Below are 20,637 nucleotides of genomic sequence, written 5' to 3'. Positions count from 1 at the left end.
CAGTTTATTTGCCTTGTGAACAGAAGAGGCAGCGGGGCTGGAAAACAATGTTGCTGGCAATTAGCATCCCAAACACAGGCCCCTTTTAAGAAGACTGATATGCCATGGAGAAGACGATTACCATACCGTTTTATTTAAATCCCAAGGCAACAAATGAGGGCCGAGTCGAGATACAAAACAACTGTAAGGCTCCGCGGGCCTTTATTTAACTTTATAAACTACCTTTGATTCCCGGTCAGGAGGCAGGGATCTGCACACAAAGGCCCATTGTTGCTTCCTCTCAAAGTTGTCTTAACCCCTTTCATGCAGGCTCTGTCAATTTAAGACTGTAAAGACATAAAAGGCAGAGTGGATGTCAAGAAGATAATTTCAGGCAAAATATGTGTACTTGGTGCCATTAAATGACTTTCATCTGGGGGCAGTGGCATCACATGTGTGAGTATTTCTCCTAAATCTCTGAAATTTTTATTTTTATTTTCAAATTTATGAGGAATTTGTGCCTTGGTGGGGTATTAAACGCATCCTAGCGATGGAGGAGGAGCAGCAGTTTCTAAATCCCCGAGGAAACATCTGCAGCAATGAGTAGCATTTTTAGGATTTAGTTAATTTGACATCGAGTTCTGGATGCACCTTTAAAAAAGAAGCAATCCGCAGTCCGTCAAAGTTCTGCGCCATTATGCATAATATATCCTATTTCAAAGTAATTAGCGCAATCAGGCGGATCGGGACACTTTGCTGCCGCTCAGTAACAATGCCTCAATGCCTCACGGTCATTTAGGCTTCAGCTCCAGTCACACCGCGCGCAGAGGTGACAGGTGGATGATCCACAATCCACAAGTCACATTGCTCAAACCCCGCATCCAAAACCACAACAGATACACTTAGTAATGGTATTTATTACCTTAAAAACAGAAGTGTCGGGTTTAAACACAGTGTAATAATTATATATGGTTAAAAAAATACACTATTATAATTTTATATAGCCATTGGAAATAAAAAAATAACATTTTATTCTTATTTGCAGAGATCTTTTTTTTTGTTTTGTTTGTTTTTTGCAGTGATTAAATAACTTTGAAAATCAGACGCAGCAGCGTGTCTGCAGCTCTCAGTGAGCAGCAGGAAAGCAGCAGCCCGGAGAGAAATATAGAACGAGTCGCGATGTGAAGGCTGACGATGATGAATGCACGTGAAGTTCCGGCCATCAGGCCGCCGCACGCCGCTGCAGAGAGCAGGAGGAGCGGGGAAAGGAGGGATGCATGCCAAATTATTAAACTCTCCGAGTCAATCAGGCGCACCGCGCACTGAACTTTCTCCCCCATCCGTCTCCCTCGCCTCCCCCTCGGCCGACAGGCGCGATGAATGCGTCCGCGCGCCGATGATGAAAACCCGCACGCGGTTCAGAAGGAGCGCGGCTCGGTGGTACTGATCCCGATTAAAGAAGAGGGGGAGGGGAGCAAATCAGACACTTACATCTGATGTGACCAGGATGGAGTTTTCGCTTGCCATGTATTTAAAGGTATGCGCACTGCTCCTCATTCTTGTTCTTGATTTAATTCTGATGCTCTGCGCTGTCAAACGTACGGCCCGAGGGCCAACACTGGCCGCATGCTTGCAGGGTCCATTTCCAATCATCTCTACAAAGCGCAAAATAGTAACAAATAAATGAATTAATAAGAAACAAAAATCAGATATTTTTTTTAAAGGTAACTGTTTCTGTCTTATTTTATGTGGGTTTCATTTTGTAGTAATAGCATCACTGTTACAGATAATATTCAAACTCTTTCTGAAAATCTGAACAATAATAAGAGAAAGCCTGTTTTGATGGAGCTTTTTTGTTACAATAAAAAAAGCTCAACAAGTGGAAGAAACTACCATAATGTTAAAATTGCACTGCTTAATTTTTTTTTCCAAATTTGCTGAGAAAAATTGAATAAAATCATGAAAATGTACATATTTGCACTAAAAATAACATTTATTGGACATTTATATTATTTACAGATAATCATGCTGTCATTTTAATGGACTGGCTATTTCTATCGAGAAAAAATGTAAAAATTGTTTTAAATAGTAAAATTATTATTATTATTATTATCATTATTATTATTATTATTATTATTATTATTATTAATGGCCATTTTAAAACGTTGTATGGAGGATTTTTATGCTGCCTTTAAATTTGAAGTTGTCTCATCATGCAATATTTCTGTCCCCTTTTTTTCTCTGATGCAGCTCTACACACACACACACACACACACACACACACACACACACACACACACACACACACACACACACACACGCTTGCACGCCTCCAGTCAGATAGGATCACTCCTCCTCACACTCTGACCTCTGCATGACTCTAACATCAAAATAATTTCTCCATGCGCGCGGCGGTATCAGTTCCCGCGCCCGCTCTGTAAAACTTAGATAAAACTGCGGCTTTTTACAATTTACTACATTTCATCGTTCAGTCAGAGACATCTCAATTACCCGAGGTATTGGTGTGAAATTGAATTATCGCCCCTTTATTTCTCTCACGCCATTAAACAGGAAGCATACTAAAATCGTTTTGCAAATCACTGGCCTGGGTAATATGATATCTAAATGGATTGATTAACTAATGGTGGATTGATTCTGATAAGTCCATCATTTGGGCTTTTCAAACAGCGAGTGCTCATGTTGATTAGAAACTAAATAGAGTCCTAAATGAAATGCTTAATAAGCGCATAACAAGCAATAGATTCAGCAACAAATCATTTCTGTAATCGGGCTTTAAAAAGATGAAATAAATGATGTGGAGCATCTAAACGCTGTCAGCCATATTCCCCTGCTCTCCAAACAAATTGCAAGAATAATGAAAACATGCTCAGTTTTATTTTAGAACAGAAATGCTGCAGCATTGTTGTCTTCCTACTATAATTTCTACATTATTATTATTATTATTATTATTATTATTATTATTATTATTATTGATTTAAGAACTTAATTAACTAAAGTTACTTTTCATTTTTACAATAAATAAATCCCTTTAGTGTGATCACTATCACCAGTGATCAATAATATTATTTTCTTATTGTTACAGCATGATCACATTATAATTACCAGTAGCCCTTAAAAATTAGGTATTTATTTTGTAGCAGATAGAGTTTCCTCTTGGGACAGCTATCAGCTTTTTCAATCTCACTCAAGTAGATTTTACTTTAGAAAGCTGTAATTATTTTCCATTTTTATCAAGATAAGCAAGAATAATAGCTGCAGGTAGTTGGTTTGGAAATTAATTCTGTGGGAACTGACATGAGATACAAAATAGGTTTTGAAATGCAATCATGAGGATTTATACTGTGGTGTGCGGTTCGACCGTTTTAAAATATCACTGCAAAATCTCAGCCGTGCCCTTCCAGTGACTCCATGTACATAAACCATCCTTCAGAAAAACCTTAAGCCCGTCATTTTGGGGTCATTCCCTCTCGCTTTATAGATCTGGCCAAAGAAAAGCAAACCAAAACAAAAACAGGGGGGCTGAATCTGGGGGCTTGTCTGGGAAGTAGCGCTGCGGACGGCGAGCCGCTGTGTGCCCTGTCCTGGCTCCATCCTAATCTCACAAGCCTCAACAGTCTGCAACTCAAGTTTATCCAGAGGGGGTTGATTCCCTTCCCTCCCCTCCCCACCGTGGCCCCCCCATCACCATCCCATCTAACCCACCCCTGTCTTCCGCCCGCCTCCGCCCAGAGGAACACACTGTCAGTGACCCCTCGCTGACTCCGTCGGCTTAATCCTTCAAATGTGGGCAAAGCCAGAAATGATGAGGAGCTGGGCTTTTTTTATGCAGGTGATGTCCTTTGCCTTTCCGTGTTTCCCTGTGGCAGGCGGGATCAGACTAAAGACCGGGGAGATCCTCCGGTTGTAATGGGCAGCAAACCCCACAATGAGCCGCAGGAATGCAGGAGGATTTGTGTCCGATTCAGCCGCGCTGGACACCACTGCGACTTAAAGGAGGCTCGACAAGTCTGAGCAGTCAGCAGACAGTGTGGGAAAGTCAGACTAAATAAATTAGCGCGCGTTACAAGCTGGAGAATAACAGAAATCACATTTATTCAATCTGATTTTCCTTTTTGCTAAAATGTGCTCAGAGCATTTTAGCTTGGTGAGATAAAGCGCAGATAGGTTCAGTGGAGCTATTGGAGCCATATTTTGCAGGAACCGTTGAATAAACTTGGTTAAAAGTCTCATGTCTGTAATACATAATGCATGACTTGACCTATAACCTCTGGAACTGATGGCATCTCATCCAGAACCTTTTTCTGTCAGCAAGTTTTATTTAAAAAAGTGTTGCATGGATGTAAATATTATGAGAGCTGCATGTAAAAAAAATCAATCATTTCCAACCAAGCTGATCTTTTCCTAAGAGCGTGCACTGTGAGTGTGTGGCGTGAAAAAGACGTGGTTCCAGTGGGTTCAGTGGCGTGTTGAGGATAATAAAACTGTACAGCAGTAATTGTTGGATAAACCTGTCCAGTGAATGTCTGAAGCATTTGATACACACTCCATCGAGAACAAACACCGAGTCTCTTCCATCCACTGCATTTCTTGCAAAGCCGACGGCACACCCTAAATGTGTCTGAAGTTAAAACAATGTTGAATAATTGCACTTGTTATTAGATAGAAGATGTAAATTCTATGTCAGAATATTATACACAAGGATTTCTAAGATTTAGCCTTTTCACAGAAACTAAATTCATGCTACATGAATCTGTGGGCATGATTGAAAACTTTAGATTAAACCAATGTTGCATGATTGTAATGAAAGGCTAACAGTTAAAGATTAAATTGAGTGATATGGAAGCCTTTTCACAAACCAATAATCACCTTGAACGTGTGCACAAGGTGTGATGTAGCTTCCATCTACAGCATGACTTTGGAAATACATTCAGAATGGTCAGATTTAGTGACATTCAAGCTGTTTTGATCCTTCTGTATTTAAGCCCTCTTCACTACCACCTTTTCCTCCGCCTGTGTAAAGACCTCATCCGCGTTTAAAGGTGTTGACACACACGTGCGCGCGTGGACACACACACACACACACACACACACACACACACACACACACACACACACACACACACACACACACACACTCACACACACACACACACACACAGTCGCAGTGAGCTCACTCAGGCAGCAGCACTTGTTCCCACCTCTCCCCGCAGCCCCACCTCGCTCCTATGGGGGACATATTTAATTTAATTAAGGCCTGTCAGCGCTATTGATTTTGGCACTTTCAATTATGGCCCAGCCGTTTATGGGCTCCATGGGCTGTGGATCTACTGATCTGTGATGAGGGGGGCCCTATCAGCGCGGGACCACATGGACGAGGAGCCTCTTTGTCTTCCTTATGGCCTTGCGCTGTCTGCCGGAGACACTGACACATGGCTGTTGCCTGGGTCCCACTCCCCTCCTGCTACCCATAATTAATCCCTCATTAGACAGGTCTTTATTGTTTAATTTGTGCCGTTCGTAATCAAATTGGGCAGATTAATTGCTACAGAATTTAGAAACGGGGTGAAAAATAACCACTTTTAATTGCCTTCAGGTTTTATGACGCCTCAAGGCTCTTTTACAGAGCCATCACCGGGTATGGGTGAAATATCTCACATCCTAAAGAATCAGCTTTTGAGTGATGAACCATTACTGGGAGCTGGGTTTTTTTTTGTTTTTTTTTAGAGAGAGAGAGAGAGAGAGAGAGAGCTGCTACTTAGTTGAAGCTCATTAAAATGTTTCTGTGAGATATATTTTCCCTTGCAGTCCTAATTGCAAAAGTCAACCTTACAAATTCTTGTGTTTATTTATGGTCTTGGCCTTTCGCTTGTGTTCTGTTTGTCTGTGCTTCATGGTCAGCATTTGGGTGAGTGTGTGTGTGAATGAGATTAGACGAAATAGTCTAAGGGGTACCTTATAAAAGAGACGTGTGTGTATGTACATGCATATATGTTAGAAAATACCGTAACAGTACAGCAGAATAACAGAAAATATGAACTGTTTCTATATATTGCTGGGCTGCTGGGCTATTTTGAGCCATTCTCAGTGGATGGAGAAAAGTGATTTGAATGAATAGTGTTAGGTGTGACAATAAAAGTGTAACTAGCTATTTGCTTGACACATTTTTACAGCGTATATTTAAGTGGCGACTAAAACACCAGTAGCTTGTGACACTTAATAAAGGCACAGTTTTGTACGCTCTGCACAGGCACCTTGTAAATGCAGTTCTAAGCCATATATAAGTGAAAACAGAAATGAATATTACGGCTGCTCTGTATTGGTTCAGGGTCACAGAGCCGAGCGAAGAAGTGAAGGTACCAACCTTTGTTCTAGGAGCTATTGTAGGCCTTTTTTAACCATTAGAGGAACATTTATGCATCGATGCTTAATAACAATAATTAATTCTGCACAGAATGACTTATTAAGATTAAAGATCGACAGCTTCTGATATTTGTTTTAATTGAATTTCTGTAAAAAAAAAACTTTGAGAAGACGTCAAGCAAAAGTGCAAGTCAGAACTGGCACATAAACTCTTCTCTGTTGTGGTTACACTTTCGCAGCTTTAGTCTAATAAAGCCTCATTTCATTTAATCCTAATGAAAGCGTGAAGTACTAAATACCCATAAACCCCTTTAAAACCTTTCAGAGATTCTGTGACGTGTGCGTGCGCACGTGTGAAAACGCTGGGGCTGGCTGTGCGTGTGTGTGTGTGTGTGTGTACACACGGCCTCATGTTTCAATGACATCATTTAATGAGAGCATTGATGTCAAAAGTAGGGTAATTGCGTCGGCCGTCGTGTCACCATACACCTTGGCAATTATGGTGTCACTCAGCGATTATGGCTCATTATCTATCTGAGGGGCCGGCAGTCCAAACAATGGACTCGCACAAACGTATATACTAATTGCTAGCAGACACAAGTAGACATGTGGAGCCGGCCGAATGGGTAAATATTCAGCTTCCGCGGGAATTATGAGGGCAAGTTACACAGAAATGATTATTAAGTTTCACTTGATGGACAGACGAGCAGAGCGAGAGGTACAAGTGTGCTATTTAGTGATGGATCTGGCTGTTAACTGCAGCACTAGCGGTACAGGGTTGGACGGCTCACTGGAAAAATGCTGAGAGCCTCTCGAATGTGAGAATTAAGAGTAATTCATGGGAGGATATCAAACTTTTTTTTTTCCTTTCACAAGTTGGAAAGGTTGAAGTCGTGTCAGCTCCACCATGACTCATTAGATCCAGACAATTGGACACAAGTGATCTAATCGCAGTGGCATCTGCTCTGAACGTGTTGTTTTTGTATTAACCTTCTCTTAGTTCCACCTCTGTAGATGGGCACCTCTTCACGTGGCCGGGCTGGTACCGTTCGCCATTTTGTGCCCTCGCTAACCCCTCTGCCCTTTCTGCACCAGATGGGACCTTATAAGGCAGCGTGGATTCCTCCGGCTTGTATGCTTCGTATTATCTTCACATCCCCCTTATTCAATATCTCCGATGGTTATCTTTGTTGAAGTTGAGGCCCATGACCAGGAGCCTCGGTCCTTTTATGCACAACTGGATCCCGATCCATGTTTTTTGTGTCATAGTGTAACAGTTGTGTAATTGGTTTTGTTTCCAACATGTGTTGCTGTGAAGTGACTTGTTTGGGGACGTGCGGGTCTGGCGCAGATGTTTAACAAGACGGCTACGTGCTTTGCAAAGTATGATCACAATAACCAGGTAGTCATAATCAACTCCTGTCGGCACGGGCTTTCATATGAGAGCAATTCATTTAGCCCGACATCTTTTCCACACAAATAAAGTCTGGTTATGTAAACATCGGGAACGCCAAACTCTTTAGTGAAAGCAGTTTAGCAAATTCAAGTGCAATGACCCTGATCATTTCAATGCTTATTTTGTGTTTGACTTGTTAATAAAAACACAAATTTCAGTTAGATTCAGAAAAACTTCAGTCCAGATTTAGTTGGTGATACTGAGGCAGGAACTCTGGGCTAACGCTACGGCAAACATTTTACAGTCAAGTATTTGTCAGAAGATCAGAATCAGTAGAACAGCTGGTATCTATAAGTGTAATAAGCTATATCTTAGGTTGTTGTAAAATAGGCCTTTGAAAATACCAATTAGGGAAGGTTTTGCTTTCATTTCTAAAAACAAAAAAAATCAAAAAGCCCTTTATTCATCCATCCCTGTTCCAGATCTGCTTTATCCACACTGTGCTCACAGAATGCTAATTGAATGCTCCAAATAGAACACTGCTCTCAAACTAAACACATTTCTGTGTAAACGTAACCATGACCTCAGTGTTTCTCTAATCTTAATATTGCTGTAAGTATGTCGCGTTTTCATTTGAGGATAAGTGATTTGAAATCTTTCAAAACCACATATTTTTCTTTCATAGTGGACGGCACTGTTTAAAGTGGTGTGTAAAATGAATGTGTGGATGGATAGATGTAATATAATGCCCTTTTTGACATTTTTGTGTATGTGCAACATACACCATTATACAAATGCAGCCAACACTGTACAATTATTTACTTTCAACTTAAAAAAAAGTGATGGAACAATTTGCAAAACTTGTGACCTTTAAAAAAAAAAAACACACATTTGCCAAATACAAGTGTGCTAAAGGTCCAGATAGAGGAGGAAGAACAGTAAACAAGAAGTCATCAGATCAGAAAATGATTTGTGTGTCTTTCAAGAGAACTTGGACTGAGCTTTTTTTTATTAAATTCAAATCACTTGTTTAAGCAAAGACTCTCAGGAAACATGTGGATAATAGCTGTAATATGATTGGTGTGGTTTTCACCACAGGTCTGGCCCTGCCACTAACTATAAATACAAAGAAAAGTAATTGCTGTCTGTAATAACATGATATGGCTGCTTTAGAATCAAATACGCTATATTTAAGAATTAAAAGAAAAACATTAAATATATGGTTTTATTTCATGAAAATAAAAGCGCGTTATAACATGGAGTCACATTCACACACTGGAGCGAATGTATACATGGAGACTCATTATGAGCTGGGGTTGCATAGCTAATTATAGCTGTGTCGGGGCCTCGGCGGCGAGGCGTGCTCCTCGCTGTGTGGTGGAGCCACGGAGGCTGCACAAACATCTCCTCGGAGGCCCCCGCTCCTTGTTTAATGAAACATTGCAGGGGCCTCGTGAATGCACACAGAGAGGCACAGCACAATCTGATGGACAGTGTCACCGGGGCCATGCCAATTATGTTTTCAGCAAGAAGCCCACCAACCCTACTCCCTCCTGCGCCCGCGCACCCCCCCTCCTCCCCGACCCACACCTCCTCCGCCTCCCCGCTGAGACGTAGAATAACAGGACAGAGATATGATTACTAATCTGCCCTCGGTCCCAAAGAAAGCCAAACACTAAAGATGTTGGGATTTGTTTATTCAGTCATCAAGAAGTGTTTCACACTGAAGTGGCGGTCTGGGGGGATGACGGCGTAATGAGAGTTTGCTGCTTCAGATGTTTGTTTTTGTTCTGATTGGGTTGCGTGAGGCTTGATGTGTCTCTGAGAGCTCGCCAGTCTCGTTATGGCTGTGGCAATCGACTTTTAATGGCAGTAATTTGTTGGGCCAACCAGGACTTGTGGCATGGACTGTATTTGTGATCACAAAGCCACATTTGTGGACAAAGTACCGGAAGACAGTGGACGTGTCCTCTGAGCCGGCGGCTCTGTTTGTCTCGTGTTCCATCCCAGTGTCTTTGTTTGCAGCGACAGATGGAAATATTGTCACCCCTCTTCTTCTGATTGTCTCTGCTGTTGTGCCTCTCTTGTTCTTTTCACCTGGATGATATGATGAAGTGTTCTTCTTATTAGGCCTTTGTCGGCAAAGACATTTCATCCCCCTGACAAGAAAGAATGGATAATTCATTCATCAAACTCTGTAATTGTGCCGCAGTTTGACCTATGTACTTAAACAGAGAGCAAGAGGCAGAGACGCAGAGGAGAAATCAGGTACAAAGAGCATTCAGTGAAGGTGATTTAGTTTCTGGTTTGACTGTGAATATGTGAACAGAAAGAATAGGTACTATTGGTCATTGTCTCCGAGAAAAACATTTGTCACTTTGTCAGCTTGAGCTTCGCTCTTCCTGAACTCATTTGCCCTGTGTGTATGTGGAATGTGTACTTTAACTAATACAGATTAGTCCTTATAAATTAATACTAGAAGAGATTTTTACGATATACAAAAAAAAGTCATATAATAAAGTAATTGTCAGTCTGAGTGTAACACCTGATCTCAGTCAGAAAGAAATACTTGACTCTGACAAAAAAACACAAGTGGAAACTTTTGTTTCTGTAGACTTTGGATATTTAAATGTTCAAAGTTTGGAAGTTGTTATTACCAGCTTATTTTATGATCTCACTGGTAAATGTCACAAAGTGACCTCCAGTTGCTGAGATGGGACATGTTGAGAAATCCGTCTGCTTTTGAGGGTGGAAGGAATAATACCGTAAACCTTTCGACAACTATATTCCAGTGAAAAGTACATGTACAAGGAAGAAAACTTACCTCATGTTTAGAAGTCAATCACTCACTTTAAGCAAAACATGATTTAATCCTATGTTTATTATTGTTAGCATGACCATCAAGGTCTGACGTGCCAGTGGCCGAGACCTGTTTGATATAACGTTGTTGAGATTCAGCATAATCCGGGTTTGAAGATATGCAAAGTGCCCACATTTGTTTTCCTCGGGAGACTGTTCTTGAGGTCCAGGTCGGAGGCGAAGACACTCTGGTGGCGGCTTTAACAAAGGCCATGGAGAGCCTTTGAAGATACAAGTCATTACCAGGAAGAAACAGTCAATGGCTTCAAAGAATTATTCACAAAATCGTTATGTAAATCCCCCAAAATCTCAACCGCGGTGTTTAGAAAGACTGCATCACCCACATGGATTTTTCTGTATTGACATCATGCTTCTAAAATTGACTCTGACACCTTAATGACGTTTCACCTCAAAATATCTCTGGTGAAGCTGTGTAAAAAAGTAAAAGAAGACTGGATTAGCAGAGTCACTTTGCACACATTAACTATGCAGCAGGAACTTATTAAACATATACCCTCCCTTTTCTGTCTTCAGTCTTTTGTGAAGCGCAGCAGGGGAGCCACTTAGCCAACAATAGCGGATAAACCTACATGTATACAAAGGCAGAAAGGCCTGTAAATGAGCAGCAAAAGGTCTTAGAGCGGAGGACGTGGCCATGTCTTTATTTTTGCGTAACAGGATTAGCGCGCCCGTGAAAGGCGCTCAAAGTGACACCATTAGAGGCAGTGTCAGCTTCGCTTTACAGTCCGAGGAGCTCCCTCCTCTCTCCCTTCCAGGCGAATGAGCTGAGATCGCGTCGGCTGCTTCCCGGACCTGAAGGTGTAGCCCTGTGTGACAGGAGGGCCTTTTCTGCCACCCCTCCACCCCCTGCAGCACACACCACCCTGCAGCCGCAGCTCATTGGGCAGAAGAAACACAATTAAATTCAGCTAAAGCAAGCCCACCGACTGCTCGGCCGTGCTCTAATAGGCTTAACGGGGGAAAATAAATCTAATTGCGTGTTATTGCTCAGAAGTTAATCCCCCCGCCGCTTGACACTGGAGTGAGTTCGGGTGGTTTGCGTGAGGCGGGCCTCGCCGTTCTGCTGCAGCAGATCATGATCGACTCACTGAGAGGAGGTTTTGTGGTAACAGAGCCAAAGGGCTGCACTTGACTCCTGACAGGGGCTGAAAACCACTAAGAAGCTCCTTAAGTGGCCGTAAGTCTTATCAAGTGTTCACTCTTCTATGAAGAGAGCGGCCGGCGAGAGAGAGTGCACGCACGAGGGGAAATGATGTCAGGACCACAGTGCCGAGTGATATAGGGTTTCAGTGTCTTGTGCGATTTCATTTGCTGTGAGTGGATTATGAAGGCTTGGCGTGTTTCCATGGACTGCAGGACGGGAGGCGAGAGGCAGAGATATGAAGGGGATGTTTCATTACACAGTTTTAGGACATATTAGGTTAATATACAATTACTACGTCTGCCAGGGACACCTGATCCGGTTTCTAAGAGCTGCTTTAAGCGAACGAAGGCCTTATAAAACACTTAACTTGCTGTTTGGTTTCTAAAATAGTTTCCAGTCTTGGAGAAATCCACACAGATTGTATTTTTCTCCGGTTCCACCATAATTGGAGCCTCACTTTTGCCCTTTTGTACATATTATTAAGTTGTTAAAACTATCAAGGCAGAGGTTGGACGTTCAACCGGATAGCCACACGCATTGTTAATCCCTCTTCTGTTATTTCAACGAGACAAAATTTGGCCCCTTCTGAAGGTTTTTTTCTTTATGTGTACAATAACTTTCATCTGTGCACATGGCTGTGCATGTTCTGTGCACAATAGCTAAATAGCCGGTGGTGTAAATAGGACCCAGACGATTGAGCTCCGTGCTGGATGGAAACAGTTTTCTAACTTATTTGCTTTGGAACGAACAGGAAAACCACCTATTTACTTCCAGACCCTTCTTCTTCAGAAGATACCAGTCTGCCTCCAATTTAGTGAGCACTTCAACAACTCACTTTTCACAATGACTACTAATAGTTCTCCCTTGGACGGCGGCCCTGTGGCATGGTGAGCGCTGCAGCTTCGCGACGGCCTCCTTCGCTGCATGCAGAACAACCAAACAGACAAGCCGGCTAACCTCAAATGACACTGGATTCAGTTCAGTGCACGAGGGCCTCGGCTTGTTCCGGCCGGCGTTTACGCGCCACCGGCGGCCGTCGAAACGCCCAACTAGGCCTAACTGCGACTTCCCAATGGTAGGTCTCCGAGACCGAGCGGTGGTTTGTGGTCACTTCGAGCATGAACTCGACTTAAGTCTGGTGGGCAAAGACATGAAACCATCCAATTAGACTCTTAAAAGGGATCTCTGATGGCTCTGTAATGGCTAACATACTCCAGGTTTTAGCTAGACTAGGCATACGATTAAAATAATGTTATAGGCCAAGAAAAGTTAAAAGCAACTATTTTATACCAGCTGGTTATTTGATATTTGCACATTTTTAAGATCATAAGATAAGTTGTCAAACAAGGTATTGCAGTTGATAGTCTCCAAAAAGAGAAATCGCCCAATGAGGCTTTAAACCCCCCCATTACAGCTGTGACTCAGACAGCAGTGAGCCTTTCTCATGTGGCATGGTAGTTGTTAGCAGCCAATAATTAGCACAATCACTTGTGTTGTTTGGAAAGAGGGAATCTCCTCAGAAGTATTGTTGAGTCTTTGATCACAGCCTGATTACCTGTCTACTTATCTGGACGGCTCGACACACGAGGCCTCTGTTTAGTGTTCAGATAGCATCTCCTCTGAGGCCGTGTGGCTTCTTCCTTTGTGTGGTCAGGCGTGAAGCAGATGAGTCTGGGGAGAGCGACTTGACCTCGAAGAGCACATCAGGATTCCCCCTGATAAAACCCAGATTTGTAACCTCCTCATAAAGCATAGGGCCAACTGTGCGAGCTTATAGCTATCTGCTCCAAGACTCGGTAATAGCAATAGGGTCCACTAAATTTCCATCTCAAATACCTCTGCCAACTGAGGGACGTTTTTCTAACCCTTTCAACTCTGTGGGTGGGACACGTTTTGATCTTTGTTATTCTTTCTAAAAATAAAAAAAGAAATGCTAAAATCTTTTTAAATTGTTATTAGCAATTTTCTACAATTTCCTTGTAATTTACTGATAAAAATAAAATGCAGGCGTATTATCTGTATTTCTAATTGTGTAACCTTGTCTTTAACACACATATATATACAGTACTTCAAGACCCAGATCTGCAAGCTAAGGGGTAATAAGTGTTATCATTGGATTAGCTGGCTCATAAGTCTCCTTTCCGCTTTCATAGCTCTGGAAGAAAAGTCCTTTCACACGCAATTGAACCCAAAGTTCATATCCTTATGCATCGCAGCAATTATCTCAGTATCCGGTGATATGGAGCTTTTAAACTTGAGGAGTGCGGTTAACTCTCAGTCCAAACTTACTAAAGAGGAATTAGCCTATACCAATATATCAAGATGAGCAGAGGAGTGCTTATTTTTACTGGCCAAGTGTTAATTTCTGCAGACGGGGTGGAATAAAGACGTGATGATTTGAATCCATCTACTCTGGACACCACTCACCAGCTCATTCTGTTACATTTACCCAATAAAAACTGCTCTCTTTTTGAGAATGTTAGTATTTTCGCAACAATTCAGTCATTACAATGAAAGATTGAAAGAATGAATAAAAATAAATAAATGATTTATAATTTGATTGAGAGGAATTTGTCTGTTTTAAAAATCGGACTCACCATTGTTTCTGACACAAAGCTGGTAATCACTTTCAAACTGTTTTGTTATGCTGTATTTCGCAGAAAGAATTATGACGCTGTTTCCCCATGCTGTCCTAATTTTCCTGTTGTCCTAAATATAACAGATTTCATCCCATTTTCTTGCCGAGCAGCCACGCATTCTTCCCCTGACTAACATCTGCTTCAGTGCAGTCTGACGCCACAGCTGAACAGAAGCACAGCGGTGCTGGTGTGGAAACAAATGTGGCAACAGAATCGGCCGAGGGCTCGACGTCTGCCCGAGTGAAAATGAGGAGAGAAAAGACAGCTGCACTTCCTGCAATTCCACATGAAGCCCCAAACTATAAGTAAATTATCATAATTGCAACTTTCACCATTCCACTTTAACGGCGTTTGGATTTGCCGGCTTCGCCTGCATGTCTGAGACAGATTTTCTCTCCAGCCTCGCTTCCCTTTTTCCCCTCTCTGGCTTTCTCTTGCTTTCCCCCCAATCCGTCTTGTTTCAGAAGAATAAGGGGAAACAAGAATATTATCACGAGAAGTCAAGCGAGTAACAGCTGCCCAGTTTTTTCTTTTTCTTTCTTTTTTTCTTTTTTTTTTTTTTTTTTTAACAATAATGGTTGCAGTGCTTTGTTTTGACCCTTGAGAAAAAGGGCCTGCAGTAAAAAGGAAAGTGGAGGAGGAAGGCGGAAAACGGGGGAGTTGTACATGTGTGTAAAACATACATGTGTGTGAATATATCACTTTATATTTTAGTCACTGCACAGAGAAGCAGGGCCCGCGGAGGCTGGGGAAAGAAGCAGATTGAGGCTGAGTGAGGGAGAGCAGAAGCCTCCTCCGGTATCTAAATGATTACAATGAGTCCCTTTCAAGCCGCGGCGGCCCTCGCTGCGACTTGATATGATTTTTATCAGATGCTGAAATGCTACATTACCAAGTGGGCAGTAAATTATGTCTAAACCAATTACAGTGGGACCCTGTGCGGCCCAACAGCCTCAGAGGGCCAAGTGGGAGGGGTGGTGGGGCAGGATGGGGAGGGTGGAGAGGGTGGCGGCAGGAATGAGAGAAGGATATGATAGGGTGGGTTTTAGGGGCTGAGGGGCATGGCTGGAGTTTGTCTTGATTAGTGGAGTCTGGGGGCGCATGAAAGTCTGGCGATAAGGGCCGCTTCCACGGTGTGTGTGTGTGTGTGTGTTTGTGTGTGTGTGTGTGAGAGAGAGAGAGAAACTTGCTGGAGCAATGCACGTAACCAAAGGCAAGCATGTGTGTTTGCATGCCTGTGTGTGTGTGTGTGCGTGTGCTGGTAGGTACAGATTTGTGCACGTTGGTGAGGTGTGACTCTGTCAGAAGTCGGAGGAATCAAAGGGGAGAGGCATGGGAAAGTGTGTTTAAGAGCTGCCCCCAATAAACGAGAGAGCAATAAATTTTCCTTGGTGGCTTAAATGTTTGTCGAATAAAAACAAGTGAATTGGTTTCACATATCGGGGCTCTGAATCAGCTCATATTCTCATTCTCTATTGTCCGCAACATGTGCTTGAAACATGACTGTATTATGAGTAATATTTCAGATCAGCCACAGGGTCTTAAAACACTTAAAACACAGATAAACACCACTGGGCAACACTTCAAAGAGTGTAAAAATATAGAAATACTGCAACCTAACAGAAATCCTTTCTCCTTATTAATGTATTTTCTTAGGTTCTAGACATACAAAATTATAAAACTAACAATACTTCCAGAAATATATCCCAAAAGTGTTTGGTTCTTCAAATTTACAATGTTTGTTTTCTTTCAAAAAAGAAATGAAAACTCAAATTAAATTTTTAAGTACTGTTGATGTGTAGGATTTATCCAATTCATGAATTTCTTGTTCTCCAGATGCATTTTATAAACACAATTTCAACTGGATCTGAAGCGAGATTACACTGATTCATTCATTCATTCATTCATTCATTATCCGTCATTATGATGAAGTGAAGAGACTGACCTGAGGTTGTCATGAACAGAAGAGAAAGAACATTCCAGTGCTTCTGCAGAGCTGTGCGGTGTGGCGTGATGATTAGATGTATTTATTCAGTGTCATCACACAGGCAGGTGAAATCCCTTCAGAAATATTCAACTCAAGTACAACTATCACTCCATTCCAAGAAAAGATCAGTTGTTGAAAATACTCTAGTATAAAGTACTCTTATCAAAAAACGGTGCATTTAGTTGCATTGTCATTAGCAGATAGTAGAAAAAAGTATGTGTCCAAAATATCCACACAGTGAGCGTTTCTTCACCTCGGTGACCCCGTCAGGGTTTGGCGCTCCAACTGATCAGAGATGATTACAGATGAAGGCGACACACACCCTAGGCAGGTAATTAAAATGTATGCCAAGCTGTGTAAATATAAATCAGGAATTCTTTTGGAAGAATAAAGTCATTGCTGACAATGTTTGAATGCTAATTAAAATTGTAAAAATACTAATTTATTAATCATGATTAATACTAAATTAGATCAGTATTACCTGTACATAAGTTTGAGTGAAATTCATTGCTTCTAAAATCTAGATAATGAAGAAAATCCCAGCTCAGCTTCTTTAATGCAGGTGCATGGGTAATAATGACTAATAGATAACTATTCTGCAATCAGTCGCAGACGTTTCCAGCCATACGTACATGAGACTTCATAGATTCGTAGATACAAAACACTGTTGGTCTGTTAGGTAAATTATCTGAGTTGCACATGATGAAATCCAGTCTCCAGCTGGACCAAAATATGACCGCAAAAAACAAATGAATTGCTTGGTTGTATAAAACCACCTGAGCTGGAACAGAGAAGACAACTTTGAGGCAATATTTTCCCCCTTTTTTTTTTCTTTGATTTTTTTCACTCGTTTTATTGTTAAAAGAGGTCTGTAAAACTGAAATGTAAATCCCCTCTCTAAGTAATGTTTATTCTGCCTTTTCCCATATCCGCTCCCGCTCTGTCTGTTGCCTCCCACCCCCTATTCACCATATTCCCGGATGCGAGCGGCTTGGAGCCAGCGATAGACTGCAGATGAAAGAGGAGAAACAAGGGGGAAGATGGTAATGAAGCAGAGGGAAGAGACAAGAGGTCCCCGGGGGGGACTCTGACGCCTCGCGGGACTTGTTTCGCTGTCGGGCCGCGCCGGCCCCCACGTCCACAGATCCCTGTGGAGAAGACGTGTCAGAGGATGTTCTGGGTCAGCCATGGGAAGAGACCATGTCTGAGCAGATAACGGCTTTCTGCCAAATTACCGCCGACGTGTTTGATGTCTGAGAGAGTAAATAAAAAGGGAAGTGGTTGAACTGAGGAGTCGAAACTGCCGGGATGGTCAGAGCGTAAATAGCCCCTTCAAACGCGCTCCCACAGGAACATGTGTTCATCGATTAAATGAAGCGTATCCCGAACAATTTGGTCCATCCTCTGAACTCCTCGGCTCTGCTGCTGCCGCCCGATAGCTTCTGTGAGTAAAGTGGCACGCAGCGCCGCGCTACGTCATCCAGTGCGCGGCTCTGCTTTTGCTCAACAATTTACCACTTTAAAAGGCCCAATGGCCAATCTGCAGACAATCGTCCCCTGTAACACTATCTGGGCCCTGTTGATAAAATGCAGATGTGGCTCCTCTCAATGTGAATTTGTGACCCATTAAGTGGAGCCCCTCCTCTTTCCTCACCACTCCATCCCTCCTCTTGGCAGAGACTCCAGACCGCCTTTTCACATGCATTCCCCAAAAGCAGGTATGTGGATAGTATCAGGGTAACGAGTCACAATGGTGAATTTGTTCAACAAGGAACACCGCATTACTTAAATCCAAGTGTGGCTCTCCCTCTCTTTGAGATCTGCGGACTAGATTGGCGCGGTCTCCCCAGCGTCTCGTTTAGGGACGAACAAAAGGTGAATTCAAGCGCTCCCTTTGAGGTTCTCGAGACCCGACTCTGGTCTATTGATGTCAAGTCTCCCCTCAGTCTCCCGAAATGTCTCCATTGGTCAACCGTCACTGCTGTGCTTCAGCTAACCTTTAGCTATACTTTAAGAACAATGAAAAATCAGAGGCACACCTGTGACACAGTGACTCCAAACCATTTATTATTTATAAATGATTGAACATGTGATGACTTTCCCACAATTATTTGCCATAATTGTGGTGCTCTTGATCATTGATGCGAGTTTGATCATGACAGCATAAACACTGTGTTTGTTAATTTTGGCCGATAGAGTATCTTAATTACAGGGTAGCAAGGTGCCAACAATTCAACAGGTTTTGCAAGCTTATTGCAATGGAACTTTCTGCATTTTGATGAGGGGTAACAATGCCTTTCTTAATATTCAAATTATGTGGTCATATTGAATCACAGAATCATTCAGAATCACAATAAATAAAACAGAGACAAAACACAGGAATTATCCAGTGGGGGCGGGGAAACATCAGTTATGCCGGAGAACGTCGAGTACCTCCCAGACGTTGCACAATCACTTTGTTTCTGATGGCATTTTAGCTGCTGACAAAAATAGCAAGAATGACATGACAGTTTCGATGGCTCAGTTTTTTAGCTGAAGGAATCACTGGATGTATCCGATTAAAGAGACACAATGCAATAATATTCAGGTCAGCTGGTTTGAGCATGAGTATTATAGTCATTTTAAATTCCGCAATAATTAGTGAAAGTATTCATCAGCACTATTATGTAAAGATAATAGTTAGACCTATTTATTTATTTAAATTTACTTCAGGAAAAATCTTCTTTGTCAAAGTATTAACCAACGTGTTTTACCTGCTTTTTCACATTCACAGAGCAGCTCATACAAACAATCGGTTTGCCTGCATAATGTTGTACTAGCACGCCAAAGTTACTTATGATCAGTGCTTGACGTCCATCCACCCATTTTCTCAACCACTTCATTCAGTTCAGGGTCAGAGCGGGCTGGAGCAGATCCCAGATGACTCCAGGTGAAGGTAGGAAACATCCTGGACAGGTTGTGGGTCCATCACAGAGCAAAAATAGCGAGGCAGACAGTCTCACATTGTCACATTTATACCCATGGGCAAAAAAGACTCACCCCTTTATCCTCAAACACATATCTTTGGACCGTGGGAGTAAACCACAGTATGTGAAGAAAGCCCCCATACACAAAGGGAAAACATGCAAACTCATGTTCCTGTTATGTCAGAAGAGAGTCCTAACCACAGCAGCTTGGTGTGGCTTGTGACTGGTTTCGGGAAAGGTATTCGAACATCAGGAATGCAGACTTGTGACGTACCAGCCTTATGTCGAATATGAGCGCTCATTAAAAGTCTGTCATCCAATCAGATTCTTCTGTCAGAACTGGTATGACCAGACTATTTATCGTGGCACATCGCAATTTGAGCAGCATAATACTGTTGCTGTTGCAGTTTGAAACTAGAATTTGGCACTCGGAGAGCGCAGACCTCCGCCATGCCGCACGCGCCCTGTCGGCGGGCCTGCCCAACTATGTGAAAGACTGCCCTATCTCTCAGTGATAAAGAATCCTTTAAAAAATTTCTGGATCCAGACAGTGATCTGGATCATCATCAAAATTTAATGGATTCTAAGTTAGCCCAAGACCCACCTTTCCACAAAGTTTCATTGCAATCTGTCCATTACTTTTTCCGTAATGTTGCTAACAAATAAACCCAACAAACCAACGTGATTCCATAACCTCCTTGGCGGAGGTAATAAAGGACGCTGAAGATTGGTTTAAATTTAAACCAATAGGTTGAATTTAAAGGGATACTTAAACATTTTGGCAAATTGACCCATTTAGCGCAATTCCTTAGTCATTTCGAACAGCGTACTTACTTTTTTTGTGAGGGCGAGCTGTTGTTTATTCAGAGGTGAGTAGGGGAAGGTTTTCGGGACGGACACAATGGAAGTGAATGGTATTTTTGCTTCCCCTCGTCAAACTCATCAAATACACAATCCAACAACTCCAAAACACTTTGGTGGACACGTTATAATCCGCACATTCACTACGCTGTGAAATATTAATGCAAAATTACCAGATTGAGTTGTTTATGCGAAGATTGCTAAGACGGAACTACTTACCAAACATGGCGTCTGGGTGTAGTGATTTCAGTTCCCAGTGTTTGCTTCAGTGTCGTAACGCTACAATATTATTTGTTGGTGTTCCACAGCGTAGTGAATGTGCGGATTATGACATGTCCACCAAAGTGTTTTGGCGTTGTTGGATTGTGTATTTGATGAGTTTGACTAGGGGAACCAAAAATACC

This window comes from Salarias fasciatus, chromosome 5, assembly GCF_902148845.1.
Source record: "Salarias fasciatus chromosome 5, fSalaFa1.1, whole genome shotgun sequence".
Lineage (NCBI taxonomy): Eukaryota > Metazoa > Chordata > Actinopteri > Blenniiformes > Blenniidae > Salarias > Salarias fasciatus.
Note: the sequence above shows the minus strand (reverse complement) of the source record.